Below are 18005 nucleotides of genomic sequence, written 5' to 3'. Positions count from 1 at the left end.
TCCACAGCCAACAAAGGACCATTGTGCCTCCACCTTTCCTTGATCATCCTTGCTGGCCTTGACATGTTCTTTTTCTACCTTCCATTCTTTTGTTCTTTGTACCTTCTTATACCTCCAGTTTCCCTCTCCCCTGACTCTCAGTCTGAAGAATGGCCTCCTACTGCTTTTGTCCAGAGATGTTGCCTTACCCGCTGAGTTACTCTAGCAATTTGTGTCTATCTTTGGTGTTCAATAGCCTGATGGTTGTTGGATAGAAGCTGCTCCTGACCCTCAACACTACAGTTTTCAGACTCCTATACCTTCTTCCCGATAGCAGGAATGAAATGAGAGAGTTGCAAGGATGGTGGGAGTCCTTGATGATACTGGCTGCCTTTTTGAGACAGTGACTCTTCCAGATCCCTTCAATGGTAGGGAGGTCAGTACCGTAATTAACCGGTCAGTGTTCACCACTTTTTGTAATCTCCTTTGTTCCTAGGTGTTTGTTACCAAATCAGGCTGTAATGCAACCAGTCAATATGCTCTTAACCATACAATTACAGAGGTTCAAGAGGGTTTTTGTCGACTTAGAGAGTCTCATAGAAACATAGAAAATAGGTACAGGAGGAGGCCATTCGGCCCTTTGAGCCAGCACCGCCATTCATTGTGATCATTGCTGATCGTCCCCAATCAATAACCCGTGCCTGCCTTCTCCCCATATCCCTTGAATCCACTATCCCCTGGAGCTCTATCTAACTCTCTCTTAAATCCATCCAGTGATTTGGCCTCCACTGCCCTCTGTGAAAGGGAATTCCACAAATTCATAACTCTCCGGGTGAAAACGTTTTTTTCTCACCTCAGTCTTAAATGGCCTCCTCTTTATTCTAAGACTGTGACCCCTGGTTCTGGACTCGCCCAACATTGGGAACATTTTTCCTGCATCTAGCCTGTCCGGTCCTTTTATAATTTTATACGTTTCTATAAGATCCCCTCATCCTTCTAAATTCCAGTGAATGCAAGCCTAGTCTTTTCAATCTTTCCTCATATGACAGTCCCGCCATCCCAGGGATCAATCTCGTGAACCTACGCTGCACTGCCTCAATCACAAGGATGTCCTTCCTCAAATTAGGAGACCAAAACTCCAGATGTGTTCTCACCAGAGCCCTATACAACTGCAGAAGAACCTCTCTACTCCTATACTGAAATCCTCTTGTTATGAAGGCCAACATTCCATTAGCTTTCTTCACTGCCTGCTGTACCTGCACGCCAACTTTCAGTGACCGGTGTACAAGGACACCCAGGTCTCACTGTACCTCCCCCTTACCTAACCTAACCCCATTGAGATAATAATCTGCCCCCTCGTTTTTGCCACCAAAGTGGATAACCTCCATTTATCTATATTATACTGCATCTGCCACGCATCTGCCCACTCACTCAACCTGTCCAGGTCACCCTGCAACCTCCTAATATCCTCTTCACTGTTCACACTGCCACCCAGCTTTGTGTCATCTGCAAACTTGCTAGTGTTGCTCCTAATTCCCTCTTCCAAATCATTCATATATATGGTAAACAGTTGCAGCCCCAACACCGATCCTTGCGGCACTCCACTCGCCACTGCCTGCCATTCTGAAAAGGACCCGTTCACTCCTACTCTTTGCTTCCTGTCTGCCAACCAATTTTCTATCCACATCAACACCCTACCCCCCAATACCATGTACAATACCAATTTTAGTCACCAGTCTCCCGTGCGGGACCTTATCAAAGGCTTTCTGAAAGTCTAGATACACTACATCCACTGGCTCCCCTTCATCCACAAGATTAGTCAAGCATGATTTTCCTTTCATAAATCCATGTTGACTTGGACTAATCCTTTTACTGCTATCCAAATGCTCTATTATTACCTATTTAATAATTGACCAGCATCTTTCTCACCACCGAAGTCAGGCTAACTGGTCTGTAACTCCCCGTTTTCTCTCTCGCTCCTTTCTTGAAAAGTGGGATAACATTAGCTATCCTCCAATCCACAGGAACTGATCCTGAATCTATTGAACATTGAGAAATGATCACCAATGTGTCCACTATTTCTAGAGCCACCTCCCTGAGGACCTTGAGATGCAGACCATCAGGCCCAGGGGATTTATTATCATTCGGTCCCATTAGCCTACCCAATACTATTTCTCGCCTAATGAAAATTTATTTCAGTTCCTCGAACCCCTTAGATCCTCTGTCCTTCCGTACTTCTGGGAGATTGTTTGTCTTCCTTAGTGAAGACAGATCCGAAGTACCTGTTCAACTCTTCTGCCATTTCCTTGTTCCCCATAATAATTTCACCTTCTGCCTTCAAGGGACCCACATTTGACTTTGCTATTCTTTTTCCCTTAACATATCTAAAGAAGCTTTTACTGTCCTTCTTTACATTCCTGGCCAGGTTCCCCTCGTACTTCATCTTTTCAGCCCGTATTGCCCGTTTTGTTTCCTTCTGTTGTCTTATGAAAGTTTCCCAATCCTCTGGCTTCCGGCTACTCTTTGCTGTGTTATACATCTTTTCGTTTAGTTTTATTATATCCCTAACTTCTCCTGTCAGCCACGGTTGCCTCCTACTCCCCATAGAATCGTTCTTCCTTTTTGGAATGAAATTATCCTGCGTCTTCTGGATTATGCCCAGAAATTCCTGCCATTGCTGTTCCACCGTCATTTCTGCTAGTATCCCTTTCCAATCTACCTTGGCCAGCTTCTCTCTCATGCCTTCATTGTTCCCTTTGTTCAACTGCATCACTGACACTTCCGATTTAACCTTCTCCTTCTCAAATTGCAGATCTCCTCAATCTTCTAAGAAAGCAGAGGCATTGTTTATGATTGCATCAATGTGCTGTTTTCGCTATTCCACTATGGTATCTATATCCACAGTGGCAGCATGTTTCAGGTACCCACCACTATGTAAAAAAAACAAAAAAAAAACGTCCCACCTATCTCCTTTAAACTTTCCCCCACTGAGCTTAAAGCTATGCCCTCTATGATATTTCTACCCTGGAAAAAAGGTTTCAACTGTCTACCATATCTATGCCTCTCAGAATTTTATGAACTCCAATCAGGTCTCCCCTTAACCTCCAAAGCTTCAGGAAAAACAATCCAAGTTTGTCCAACCTCTCCTTTTAACTATTACTACCAATCTAGGCAGACTGCTTGAAGTCTGCAATTCATGGACATAACCAGTTGCTAAGTTTCTTCTCTGGTGATGCTCTGCCAGGCCTGTATTGCAGCCATATTTAGCTTATGCTTGTTTTGTTTTGGTCCCCTTCCGTTTTCCCTTCAGCATATAAAAGGCATATTCAATTGGGTTCAGATCGGGTGATTGACTTTGCCACTCAAGAATTGACCATATTTTAGTTTTGAAAAACTCCTTTGTTGCTTTAGCAGTATGTTTGGGATCATTGTCTTGCTGTAGAATGAACTGCCAGCCAATGGGTTTTGAGGCATTTGTTTGAACTTGAACAGATAGGATGTGTCTATACACTTCAGAATTCATTATGCTACTACTAGGTATGTTGCAAAGCCTACCTGAAGCGTCGCTGAAAATCTGTCGCTGCGGGTGTGCGCGATTTTGGCACCTTTTAGAGCAAAGATCTTTGGTTTAGAGGGGGGGCGGGTTTAAAACGCGATTTTCCCTAGGCTGTTCCAATCGAAGATGTTCAGCCTAGTTAATTATTAACGAAAAATCGCTGGAAGACCCCGTCGCAAAAGCTATTATTAGTTTTAAAGGCCTTGTATAATAGTTATAGTAGTTTAAAAATCAATCTCTAAACCCGCGACCACCGGCCGCCGTCATGGTTGCATAGAGCAGACAACAGAATTATTTTTACATTAAAAAGGGCTTCTTAAGATCCCTTTATACAAAGTTTAATATTGCGAGTAGCTCATTTTGGGCCCATTATATCCCGCAGTATTTTTCTGGGCATTTGACGATACAAATCTAGCGCAATGTGAACGTTCTAAACCAGCGCGTTCACAGGAACCCACTAGAAGGCCGATTTAAATTGACTTTAATTTACAGCAATTGAACACTAAATTCTTTCCATTTGGCCTATAAATTAATATAAATGAGATTTAAAAATCATGTTTTATTGTGAATTATTTATGAATATTATTTGGACACTTAGGCTATTTAAAAATGTTAATCATTTATTAAGAAATGGTTAGATGTTTAGATCTAGTAATTGAAGTTTGAAATTAGCTACACTTGGGTAACTAAATATTATATGCTTTAATTTCAGGTCATCCAAGTAAGATTTTTTTATATTTGTTTCAGAATGGTTCAATCTACGATAACTGAAAATTTCATTCAGTTCTCTTAATTTTTAAGAAGGTTATGGGCTTTTGACTGCATACGATCACAGCTTTTTTGTTATGTCCATAGAAAATCAATATGGAACAAGATGCTAATTTCAGAGTATGAAAATGGCCATAACTTTTTAAATACTTGAGATATGAAAGTGAATTAGGTGTCAAATTAAACTTCTTTTTATGTTTTATCTGATGGGATAAATTACAGACTTGATTTTTTAAATCTCAAAATTTTGTAACATTGCCACTACTACCATCAGTGAGCCAGTACCTTCAGTAACCATACATGCCCAGGCCATAACACCCCCACCATGGTGTTAAGAATTTCCTCACTGATTATGTTCTATGGGTCAATAGGATCCGTTTACAGGTGCTGAGTTCTAGATCCAGGTTTTGAAATGAGTTTGGTTGAGATTAGTGTTGAAGGCAAAGCTATAGTCAATAAACATGAAGTGACCTGGGCGTACACTCATCCAGGGATGAGTGTACGCCCAGTGAAATGGTGTCGGCATTGGACTTGTTGCAATGTTAGGTGAACGGAAGACTCTTTGGGAGGCTGGATCAAATCCTCCATAACCAGCCTCACAAAGTACATCATGATGGCGTGAGTTAGAACCACTAGGTGGCAGTAATTTTGGCACAATGACTTGCTTTCCTTTGGCACTGAAATGTTAGTTGTTCTCTTAAAGCAGATGGGATCTTCAGAATGGAGTAGAGAGAGGTTTAAGATGTCTGTGAATACTCCTGCCAGCTGATCTGCACAGATGCCAAGGACACAGCTGAAGCTCTCTCTGGGCCAATTGCTTTCCAGTGGTTCACTCTCAGGAAGGCCAATCTGAAATCTGCAACAGTGACCCTGGATACTGATGCACCCAAGGCTGATACGGTGGATGACATCATTCCACCGACCTTCTGTTCAAAATGTGTATAGAATCCATCTAGCTTGTCAAGGAGTGATGGGTTATTGCTAGCTGTACTGCCCGACTTCACTCTGGAGCTCATTGCCACAAATGACAGATGTCTGCACGGTTATTCTGAGACTCTAGCTTGGACCGGAATTCTCTCTTGGCATATTTGATGGCTCTGTAAAGCTCGTAATAAGATTTCTTGAACCACTTGGGATCATTTGACTGGATACTGCAGATTTGGACTTCACTCGGGCAAGGACCTCATGGCTCATCCAAGGTTTCCGGTTGGGGAATACTCGTATCATCTTCTTTGGTATGCATTCCTAACACACTTACTAATTAAGTTTATTATGGCAGAGATTAGGTGTTGGACTGTGAAGAATAATGGCAGGCCCCTGTATATGGAGACTACGAGAGATCTATAAAGTTTATCAACAAGGCCTGATAACGACAGAACAATTACAACTTGAGCAAGCTAACAAGGAAACTAAACGAATTGCAAGAGTTTTCCTGTTAATTTTATAAGGAAGAGTGAAATAAATATTTATCCCTTAGAAGAGCAAAACAATTAATAATGGGAGTAAGCAAATGACAGAGATACTCAAACATGTATTTTGAATTCATCTTTAAAGAAGGTTGGGGGGGGGGGGGGGGGGGGGGAAGAAAGGAAAAGGCATAAAAGGAGAGCAAAATAAACTGCTGCAGGTCAGTCAGTATCTGGAGAAATGGACAGACACCGTTTCAGGTCACAACCCTTCTTCAAGACTGGGGAGATAGCAGGTAGAATAATGGACCCAGAGGGGTTTAGTTTATTATTGTCACGAGTACTTAGGTACAGCGATAAGCTTTTCTTTGCATGCTATCCAGTCATATTGACTATACATAAATACACAGTGCATAAATAAAGGGTACAATATTCAGTGCAAAGACTGATAAAGTCCAATTAAAGATAGTTCAAAAGGTCTCCAATCAGGGTCCTCCCAGTGATCCTACTATAAAGGCTTCTTCTATCCAACACTGGTTTATCTCCTTAATGCTGATGCTTCCCCCCCCCCCCCCCCCCCCCCCCCCCCCACCAGTATTCAAACTATTCCTGTTCTCACTTCTATTCTCCCTCCACTTTACACTTCCCACATCCTTGGTTTAAACCCATTGAATGTTGGGTTGGCCCAAGTGGTTCAAATGTTCCCATATGGCACAGAAACATCTTTAAAGTACTAAGTGTCCTCTTCAAACCGAGACCCAAGAACATTCCAGTTTTCTTGCATCTGAATGACCTGATGCTCTATTGAGTTACAATTTAACAGAACGTGGCACCATCTTGCCATTTAGATAACTTTTCTACTGGAATGCATGTTCATCTGCTCTGGTAAAACAGACACTGATTATATCAGATTACCACAGACTACTTTTAAATCAAACCTTAACAGAGCTTTAAACCATTGACACAAAGCATTTTCTTGGAGAATTCCTCATTTTAAAAGATTGTATTTCAAGTCAAGTCAAGACCAGTTTTATTCGTATAAATGAATTTGCCAGCAGCGGTACAATAATAAAAAAAGAACACACAATACACAAAATTTGACACAAACATCCATCACAGCATTCATCACTGTGGTGGAAGGCACATAAATGGCCAGTCCCCCTCCATTTTCCCCCGTGGTCGGGATCTCAACCCTCCGCAGTCCAGATGTTCAGACAAGTCCAGATAAGTCCTGAATCGGTGCCTCCCCACTGGAGACCGCAGCTTCAAGTTGGTGTAGGCCGCAGGCCAGCGGTGGAAGATTTAAAGTCCCCGCCGCGTCGCAGCAAGAAGCACCGCAGACTGCAGGACCAGCGGTCGAAGCTCCTCTCCAGGGATCCCCGGCGAGGGACCCCGCTCAGGATGGTAAGTCCACGCCGCGTCCACGGTAGAAGTTGGCCGAGAGCCGGCGGTCAGAGCTCTTCTCCTCCCGGGTCCCCAACGAGGGGATCCCAGGCCCAGGACGCCGCCAGCTTGAGCTCTGCAGACCGCAGCTTCAGGCTGTAGCGGGTTAGCGAACGGAGCGCTCCCATTTGGCGACCCCCGGCGTGGGCTCGCCCGCTCCGCGACGAAAGAGTCCTCACTGTGCCCGCTGCTGAAGCTGAAGCCCCGCGCGTGTCTCCGGGAAAGGCCTCACCGATCCTTGCTGTTAGGCTACTGGGGAGGCGACATGGAAAAAGTGGAGGAGGCGACCGAAGCAGTTTTCCCCTTACTCCCCCACACAAGACACACAGAGAAACATTAAAAACACACATTAAGACACTAAAATAACAAAAAAAGTAGAAAAAACTAACATGCTGCTGGCAGGGCTGCCAGCTAGCAGCGCCCCCACCGACTCTTATCTGCAGTTCATTACATGACATCTCAATATTCATCCCACTGTTTCATGTGGACAGTTATTACTTCATTAAAATCACAAATTATCGATAATTGGATTACAGCAATGAATTGATTTTCTTGCCTGGATTTGGTTGCATTGAATCAGTATGGCATCTTCAATAATAGAGGGTGGTTTCTTGGAACTGTGGACAGTGCTGGCCTCTAAGAATAGTGAGTAATTAATAAATTATTGCAAGGAAGGGATTTGTAACCACTGTTAATAGTCACGGGATGCAACTGTGAGAAAAGAGTAGGAAAGCAGGACCAGAGGATTCCTCTCAACTAAGAGGATCAAAGAGAATGTGGTAGTGAATTGTTGGGTAGGTCAAGAATCACTTGGTGTTGAAAATGGAAGATGAGAATTAATTGAGGGGAAGATATGGCCTCACAGCAGATATCACTGAAACAGATCCTTTGTCCCACCAGCAAATACCTATTTGTATTTATCCCATTATGTTTTCAGCATTCCAAGAAGCTCCCCCCAGATTCTTCCACTAATTTACACACAGGAGACAATTTAACCTACTGACCTGCCCATCCTTAGGATAATGGGAGAAAACCCATGCAGTCACAGAGAGAACATGCAAACCCCACACAGACAGTCCTGGAGGTTATGAGTGAATCTAGATCACTGGAGCTGCGAGGCTGTAGCTCGACTAGTTGCACCGCCGCCGTTCCTTACCAATTAAACTTTAGTAGGGGTAATGTGTTTAATTTCAGAATAATTAAAAAGTATTAAATAGGCTGCAAAATACTTTGAACAATCCTGAAATTACAAAAGGTCTAATACAGATAAGCCCATTTTTCTATATTTTTAAAAATGGTAATGGGAGTAAGCGATTAAATGGAGAAGCAGCAGTGGGTCAAGAACATCATAAGATTTTGGACAGCTAAAAGAAAGGGATTTGAAAATGTCAAGTTATTTTATCATTCACCACTCAAAGATCTCCTATCTTTCATTATATTCCCTCTAAGAAATTCCCAGTCTAAACGTCCACAGCCATCTGACTAGAGAATTCCATAAATGCACATGGTCTGAATGATGAACTATTTTCATCTGTCATACATAACCCATCACATATCCCGAGATTGATCCCGTGCTCAAGCCAACTCTCCCACATGAAGCAATCTATAATTTCTACGTTTAGAAGGCTTCTAATAACCTTAAAACATCTAAAATAGATAACCATCCATACCTCCAAATCCTAAGGTATCTAGGCTTAGGTATTCCATCCACAATTTTATCATGTTATCTGCCCTGTTACAGAGTTAATTTAGTAAACTTCTGAACTCCCAAGAATGTTCACCTTCTAAAACAAGCATATTATTTCAACATTGTACAAAGCGCATTGTGTGTTTTCAACAAAATTAAATTGCAGACATCATTCATCATGTACGAGGTTCCTTGCAACAACCTACAAAACATCGTTCCAAATTGATTGCACCTACATTTCAACTTAATGTTTCATGTACATTGACAATATTCACTTGTCCTCGACAATAAAAAAAACTTTTCTATTCATCTTGATATGGTTCCAGATAATTAATATTACAATCCTACGTACATCTTGTCCATAAATTCATTTTAACTCACAGCTTACCTTCCCATTTAGCTTTTCAAATTGAATACATTACACTCTGCCCCCTCATCCAAGTCATTGATTATATACTGTAAAAAAATGACGCCAAGCACTTATCATTGCAATATCCCTCTAATTGCCGACTACCAACTAAATTTACAACTGCTTCATAAATTTGTGGTGACGCTGCCCAGTCAAAAAGTAATCTACGTTAATTTTACCTTCAACTGGCCTACTGTTTCCAATCTTCCCTTTCATCAATTCAAGGACTTTGCCCTTGAATAAAGTGTATTTTACAAAGTCAAAAACAATCTACCATTACTGCTGCCAATATTTAAAACATTAGGAAATCGTACTTCAGGACTAGATATCACATTTTAATCTCATTAAATGTTTCAAGTACATTTTCTTTACCAACGTCAACTTTTGAAGATCCTTGTTCTTATCACCATCACTGTCACTATGTAATTGTATCTTTTAGTTTTAAGATAGTTTAATAACTTTACCATTATAAGTTTGCCTGCTTTTGCTTTCAAATGACTCGGTGCTGGTAGTAGCAGTAGCAGTAGCAGTAGCAGTAGCAGTAGGCCCCTCTCCGTCATGACTGACCATGGGTGATGCATCCTGGTCGGATGCAAGCCCGGGCGATATCATATGGAGGACAGGCTGTTGCCCATGCAGCACGCCCTCCCTCTTCATGTCGCTAATCAATCCAAAGGAACAGCAGTTTGGCACCAGCGCAGGAGCTGCCAGAGCGAGGTTGTAGACAACGACGAACTGCCTTAGGGGCTCAGACTCCGTTTTTTCTTGAAGTTTACTCCTGGAGTCTTTTCCATGACTGGGTATGGCAACAAGGCAGTGGAGGTTTTATATTGGAGTTTTCCCTCTCCTAGATGGACTGCCTTCCCAGGATGACGAACCCCATCTGCCCGAGACTCGTGGGGGCGGGAGCGTCTACCTTCCTGTGCAGGTCTATAGCACCTGCCCACTGCCCAAGACTTAAATGTTTTAATATTTTGTTCTATTTAAATACTTGATTTTTTTAATTTATTTCCCCTACTTGTTCCCTTTTATATTTTATTTTCTTCTAAAAATGTTGATTACCATTGAGAATAAAAAGGCTTTGCCACGGGAGGCCAATGCAGGAATTTATTACGCATGACTTTTATACATTTTATAACTTACAAGCAACTGAAATTTGTCAGAGGTCCACAGGGCTGGACATGCTTTTAATTTGTAAATGCAGGACTGATTCCTATTGTAGATATTCTCAGCAGCCCATAAATTGATTGAATTAATAATAGGAGGGTCTAACATAACACAAGCCAAATCAAGTAAGGAAGGTGATCCAAATAGAATTTTAACAATCTGGTAGTTTCAGTCAACACTTGGCATTGCAGATTTCATCAACCAAATGTATATTTCCCAACTGCTACAATGAGATTTAAACACTTTGTATCACATCCATAGTTCAATCCATAGATTACTAATCCAGTGACATACAACTACGCTTCCAAAGCACTGTATACAGATCTACTGTGACAAATAAATCAACCACATATATGCAATAAGAGCAGGGAGGTTCTACTGCAGTTGTACAGGATCTTGGTGAGACCACACCTGGAGTATTGCGTACAGTTTTGGTCTCCTAATCTGAGGAAAGACATTCTTGCCATAGAGGGAGTACAGAGAAGGTTCACCAGACTGATTCCTGGGATGGCGGGACTTTCATATGAAGAAACACTGGATAGACTCGGCTTGTACACGCTAGAATTTAGAAGATTGAGGGGGGATCTTATAGAAACTTACAAAATTCTTAAGGGGTTGGACAGGCTAGATGCAGGAAGATTATTCCCGATGTTAGGGAAGTCCAGAACTAGGGGTCACAGTTTAAGGATAAGAGGGAAGTCTTTTAGGACTGAGATGAGAAAATCATTTTTTACACAGAGTGGTGAATCTGTGGAATTCTCTGCCACAGAAGGTAGTTGAGGCCAGTTCATTGGCTATATTTAAGAGGGTTAGATGTGGCCCTTGTGGCTAAAGGGATCAGGGGGTATGGAGAGAAGGCAGGGATGGGATACCGAGTTGAATGATCAGCCATGATCATATTGAATGGCAGTGCAGGCTCGAAGGGCCGAATGGCCTACTCCTGCACCTAGTTTCTATGTTTCTAATTACAAAGAAAACAAAAAGTCTGAGTTTGGATCAATCACTGATTTCAACTGGGTTAAATGCTGAGGAAAACCTTAACTGATTTTTCAGAGCAAATAGAGTGTAAGGAGGGTATAAAGCCAAGAATACAGACATGCCAAAAATTAAAAATGCTGCTTGGCGTCAGGTAATAGAGCAGCTAAACCTTCCAAGGAACTTAGAAGACTGATTATCAAAGAGTAGTAATAGCAGATGGAAGATGTCACCTACATTCAAAATGCATGTAAATTGCAAAGCCTATTTAACATGTGCATATTTGTCTCTCAAAAGTGATTAATTTTCAATGTACAACTGCTAGCAAATATTTAAAAAGTAATACTTTGCAATTTATCAAAGTAACAATGTAATATGTATTGCCCTCCCTGTCAGAGCCTTATTCACTCTGCTCCCAAGGTAGCTTCAGTGCAGATGAGTTGCACACCTCAATATAAATTGTGCATTTATCAGTAAGGTCTGGAAAGAAATATAAATATAGAGATTCACCCTGGGCATAACACAGGAATGTCACTGACAGACCCACAAGGAGGCAAGCTTAGTGAAAGACACACTTTTTTTCAGCCTGAAACCTGTTGGCCTTCCAAGGCTAGACGAAGCCTGCAAGTAAATGCTGCCAACTGGCACATTGTGACGTGCAGGAATACATGCTGGACACATGCTGGAGAAGCTCAATGCAGTCACCTCAAAAACAGTGGGGAAGGACCAACTGAGGGCTGGTCACTGGACAGTGTGGATCCAGGCCTTGTGAAAAAGCCTCGTATGCATCACAGATGTTTTGTTTCAGGAGAAAACATGAACTATGCAGAAGGCATACAGCACAGCAAAGTGTGTGGTCATGCACTTTGGTACTAGGAATAAAGACAGACTATTTTCTAAGTGAGGAGAGTATTCAGAAATCAGAGGTGCAAAGGGATTCGGGAGCGCTGGTGCAGGATTCCCAAAAGGTTAATTTGCAACTTGGATCGGTAGTAAGGAAGGCAAATGCAATGTTAGCATTTATTTTGAGAGAACTAGAATAGAAAAACAGGGGTGTAATGCTGAGGCTTTATAAGACACTGGTTGGACTACATTTGGAGAACTGTGAACAGTTTTGGGCCCCATATCTGTGGAGGGATGCGTTGGTGTTGGAGAGGTTTACAGGGATGCCGGGGATGATTGGGTTAGCATATGATTAGCGTTTGACAGCTCTGGGTCTGTACTCGCTGGAGTTTAGAAGTATGAGGGAGGACCTCATTGAAATTTACTGAATAGTGAATGGCCTGGATGTGGATGTGGGGAGGATGTTTCCACTAGTGGGAGAAGCTAGGACCACACAGCATGGCCTCAGAATAAAAGGATATACCTTTAGAAAGGAGATCAGGAGGAATTTCTTTAGTCAGAGCATGACAAATATGTGGAATTCATTGCCACAGACGACTGTAGAGGCCAAGTCATTGGATTTTTTTAAGCAAAGATGGACAGGTTCTTTATTAATAAGGGTGTCAAAGGATATGGGGAGTAGGTAGTAGAATGGAGTTGAGAGGGAATGACAGGGCAGACTTGATGGGCTGGATGGCCTAATTCTGTTCCTATGACATATGCACGATGTATCGTAAGAGAATGCACCGACTGAACTGATGGTACATGGAAATAATATGTATTGTTTTTGTCTTTGCTATATATATGCAAAGACAAAATCAATGCCCCCAAGTCATTGCGTGTATTTGGACGTTAGTTTTCAGGCTCCTATAGCTTCTTCTCGAGTGAAATGAGAGAGCGACCAGGGTATTGTGGGTCTCTGGCGATGCTGGCTGCCTTTTTGATGCTGCAACTCCTGTAGATCCCTTCGATGATGGGGAGGTCAGTATTCATGATGAACTGGGCAGTGTACATCACTTTATGCAAGCTTCTTCTTCCTGAGCGTTCCAATTGTCGAACCAGGCCATGATGCAACCAGTAAATATGCTTGCTACTGTCCATCTGTAGAAGTTCAAGAGAATATTCCTTGACATACTGAACTGTCTCAATCTTTTTAAGGAAGTAGAGGTGTTGATGGGCTTTCTTTGTGATGGCATCAATGTGCTGAGTCCAAGACAGATCTTCAGAGATGTGCACGCCCAGGAATATGCTTTTGACTCTCTCCACCCCTTTCGATGTAGACAGGTTTATGGATCCTTGTCCTTCCTCTTCCAAAGTCCACAATCAGTTCCTTGGTTTTACTGACGTTGAGATCAAGGTTGTTGTTCTGGCACCATTTGGTCAGTTGAACGATCTGCCTCTAACACTCTACATATACTTTACAGGCTATAGAAAAGTCTGTAAAGCTGCATTAAGTAAGAATTTCAATGTTCCTTTGACGATACATAAGACAATTAATTACTTGGCTCTTGACTGTACAGAGATCCTATTCACTTAAACCAGGTTTGAGGCCTTGAATTTCAAATACTCTTTCCTCAGATGTCTGTGTTGGTGCACTGAAGAAGATGAGGAGTTAGTGTTGGGATAGCAAGGACAGATTGGTAAAGGACATTTGTATTGTGGACGTTTAGGGTCCTTGCTCTGTTTTAGTTAATGATGGTGATGACTTGGCATTCAATGTAAAAATGTGGACATGCACAATCTGTAGTTCAATGACCAAAAGTGGGGTCAACGGGTGACCAGTTTTCCATTTGTGTTGTAGATGAACTCTACTCCAGTGTGAAGGTTATTTAAAGATTTGGCTCGGTATTCATCCAGAATGAATGGGAAAAGTGTTGGGGCTCCACATCAGCCTGTGCTGAGACTGAGCATATTGTGGACCTGTTGGTGACATAATTTGGAAACAAATTTTTGACTACAACCAAATTTGGTAACGATAGTCTGCCATCCCACTTGATTAATGAAATGAAAGGCTTTAGGAGGACACAAGCCAACATATAGTGGCAGGTGCTGTTCCATACACTTTCTCTGGAAATATCACATGGAAATGATTACATTCATTGTGTCTCTAGATGAAGAAAATCTCAGCCACGAAGAAGAATAAGTTGAGGAGAATTCTTACAATTACTTTTCCTGTTGCAAACACAAGAAAGATCCCTCTGTAGTTACTGCAGTTAGAGTTGCATTCTGACTTGTCAGAATTACAACAACACTGTCCTGTGGCATATCCTTCTCTTCTCAGATATAGAGTTGAAGTTATGAATTGGGGGTAGACAAAAATGCTGGATTAACTCAGCGGGACAGGCAGCATCTCTGGAGAAAAGGAATGGGTGACGTGCCAGGTCGAGACCCTTCTTCAGTCTGATGAAGTTGTGAATTTATGTCTGGAGCTCTTCGCCATCAAGTGTTTGAACTTCAGCAGGAATACGGTAACCTCACGACATATGGTCTTTTCAACTTCTTGTTCATCTGGAATGATGGCAAGACTAACCAGCTAGTGTGCTCCATGGTGGAATCAAGGAGTCTTATGTCAAAGTCAGGATCAAATTATTCAAAGTTCTCCTACCAGCTGGTGCTGGTTGCCTTTCTATCCTAGATAAACTCCTTGAATATCAAATGTGTTGTTACACTAAATTGAGAAACAGCTTTACCCACATGCATTGCACCATTAGAAACGAAAACAAGAAAGCCAACAGACCCGCCCTCCTCCCTCATAGGGAACCAATACACAAAACACAGTGATATAATTAGACGTATTTTCCAAAAGAAAGCATCTCACGGATTCAAGCTTAGAAGGTGGCAAAACAAAGCAATAAGCCAATATAATTAACATAACAAAATAAGTAATCCGTGCTAGCTGGAAAATCAAAGATGTTTTACATTTTATACCTATGGGGAATGGAAAATTCACTTTTCGAACTCATCAACTGCAGTCCTTAAATATGTTTTAAATCATAACATTAATTTAAGAAAGGAAATAAAATTAGATCCTATGAATAATTATTTTTCTGCATCTTTATTTTGACAATTCGATACCTCAAATTTCTGGATTTCAAACAACTCTATTCCATATTTACTTGAAAGGTCATCATCAAATAATAAAAATAGACACAAGGTCCTGGAGTAACTCAGCTGGTCAGGCAGCATCTATGGAGAAAATGGAGTGGTGACATTTTGGGTCAGGACCCATCTTCAAAAACGCCAGCTATCCATTTTATCCAGAGATGTTGCCTGACTGGCTGTGACTCCAGCATTTTGTGTTGACCTTTGGAATAAACCAGCATCTACAGATCTTTTTTATTACAAGTTGAAATATTAACTTTGTCTTCTTCCCACTCTCGACAAGATATCCAGTACAGCTTTAATCCAATTACAATGACAAATAAAAAACAATCAACATTTGGAAGGACGGACTTCTGCCAAAGAAAAGCACCCTGTTAAACGAAGGTCACACCCACAGAAAATGGTTGAAATGTCATTATTTCTTACTTTCACTTTCTAACACGAGAAAAAAAATAATTTTGTTTTGCGAGGGCCATGCAGGATAAAAATACCACATTTGAAAAGTGGTCATTCAACACTATATGAACTACAAGAAAGCTTAAAAATTTGCAGTCAGCTGGGGATTTTAAAATGCAGTGAATGCACAACTATCCTCTGTTCTAAAATAATTTGAACTTATTTTTGCTCAATTTATTATCATAAGAACACCTTTTACCAGCACTAATACCACACAATGTACTTGATGACTCTTTAAAAACATTTTGTACTTTGACGACTCTTTGGTTTAGCCATACCACTATTTTCGATACTAGTCCCCAAAAACGTAAGAAATCCTAAAACATGAATTTCATGCCAACCAAGAATCTTTAAAATACCCTTGGTGGAGAAAAGCTTCTTGGGTAAGTAATGCGAACATGTTGACAAGAAAATGGCACATTAGGGATGTCATAAGCAGCAAAAGTGAAGTTTATGCCAAATATATCAATTAAGCAGATCACTACGAACACAATCACAAACATCAAATTTAGATATGTTAAGATAAAATGTTGACAGTTTCCAATCATATGGCAAAATAATGTATTAATAATGCATTACATGTCAATACTGCCACCTCTTTGAATAACTGCAAAAAGCAGCCCAAACGCTATTTCTTTTTTTTCCACAGAAAACCAAATTTAGTCATCTACAAAGGATTTTTAATGTCTTCCAACCCTTCACATATTTAATTCAAAAATCTACATCTCGATTTGATGGCAACTAATTATGCTCCAGGGCTTTCAATCGTTAATATTGCTGTTTAGTCTTATGACATATTTGACCAAAGTCAAATAACTTTTCCTTTTTATCGTATCTCCTGAGCTTATTGTTTAAAGTTATTTTTAATCTTTCATGAGTAATTGAAAAACGATCCCAAAATTGCAAATCAATCAATTGCACTGATAATCGCGCAGATTTCGAAACTAAGAGCTATGCTTCAACAAAACTAGCATCGAATTTGATAACGTCACAGGCAAAGAACCTGAATAGAAATTGAAACAAAGGCCTCCTCTGCTGCAAACTTCAACGAGTAAGATATATTGTATTGTAGCAAAAAACGTCCTTTAACGTACACAATTCTAATCTTATGTATTTAACAATTACAATACAATACCCATCATCCAAATGCAAATTACAGCAAACGCTATTTTGCAGTATGAAAGTTGCAGATAAGTGAATGGCGTCCATCAAGATTAATTTGCTGTACAAATGTATAGAAATATTTGAGAACTCTGCTGGGTTGCAGGATTCATTTACTGTCGCGACCCAGATATTTATTGGAAGTCACACAAGCGTAATCTTGCAATGTCATGTAAAATCTAGTAAAAGCAATCGGAATTATTTGACCTTTATTGCTTTGCATTTTGCATGCTTTGATGCGATCTATTTTGCAAAATATCCAATCCAAAATGCTTTTAAGCAACCACCACAGCGTTTGACACAACATTCGTATTCAACGAGGGTGGTGGCCAAAAGCTAAATATACATGCTAACATTATGTTCTAAAATAGCTCTTATGTTGAAAACTGAAACCAGGTATGATTGCAATAATTCATTAACTAAGAATTAATACGCAATTTTCATGTAAGATGTTAATAATCCAAATAAAACATAAAACTATAATACTCCTCTTAGGCCACGTCGGCGTACCCTTTCAAACCATTTTATATTGTTGCCCCCACCCTCACAGCTTTTACAAAGGGGCAAAGAGAAATTTGAATTAAATTTGGCCGAAATATCTCCAGTGATCATTGTCTTTTAATTGCCAATCGTGGTCTGTGTCACTGTTGTTGTAAAATTGAGTATAACACAGAAGCATGTTGCAATGGACAATCGCTGCCGGCTCCAGAGCCGGTGACAACCACCCCCGGCTTTCAGCGCATCTCGACACTTGGGGGGAAATAGGGCGAGCGACGACAACGCTGCTGTCGGCCGCGGCTACCGCACCTCGGGTTTACCAGGTGTCATCCAGGGGGAGAGGTGCTATTCCGCCGGCAGTAAATACTTACAGCCCTCCGACTTGCCCACAGCCGCAATCTACCCCGCCTCGTCTGGGTCTAGTCTAGTCCGGCCTGGCCTCGCCTCACCAGCAGCGCACGGGTTAAACCACCGTATTTACTAATTCCACATCCGGGCCCTGCCACAGGACAACCG

General features: G+C 41.2%; 1 protein-coding gene across 9 annotated transcripts in view; it reads right to left on the bottom strand.

Moving 5' to 3' along the window:
• Positions 1 to 18005, bottom strand: part of herc1 (HECT and RLD domain containing E3 ubiquitin protein ligase family member 1) — a 281473-nt gene that overhangs the window by 192601 nt on the left and 70867 nt on the right. Inside the window, exon 1 of one of the 9 annotated variants that reach the window (XM_055662724.1) lies at positions 17861 to 17988. The exons of the other annotated variants lie outside the window; for them this stretch is intronic. The gene's annotated coding sequence lies outside the window, so the exon portion shown is untranslated. Of the gene's footprint in view, positions 1 to 17860; positions 17989 to 18005 lie in introns of those variants that run through there. 9 annotated transcript variants of the gene reach the window in all.

This window comes from Leucoraja erinacea, chromosome 36 (genome assembly GCF_028641065.1).
Source record: "Leucoraja erinacea ecotype New England chromosome 36, Leri_hhj_1, whole genome shotgun sequence".
In the NCBI taxonomy this organism is placed as follows: domain Eukaryota; kingdom Metazoa; phylum Chordata; class Chondrichthyes; order Rajiformes; family Rajidae; genus Leucoraja; species Leucoraja erinaceus.
The sequence above is the reverse complement of the archived record's forward strand: the minus strand, read 5'-3'. Positions and strand labels throughout refer to the sequence as shown.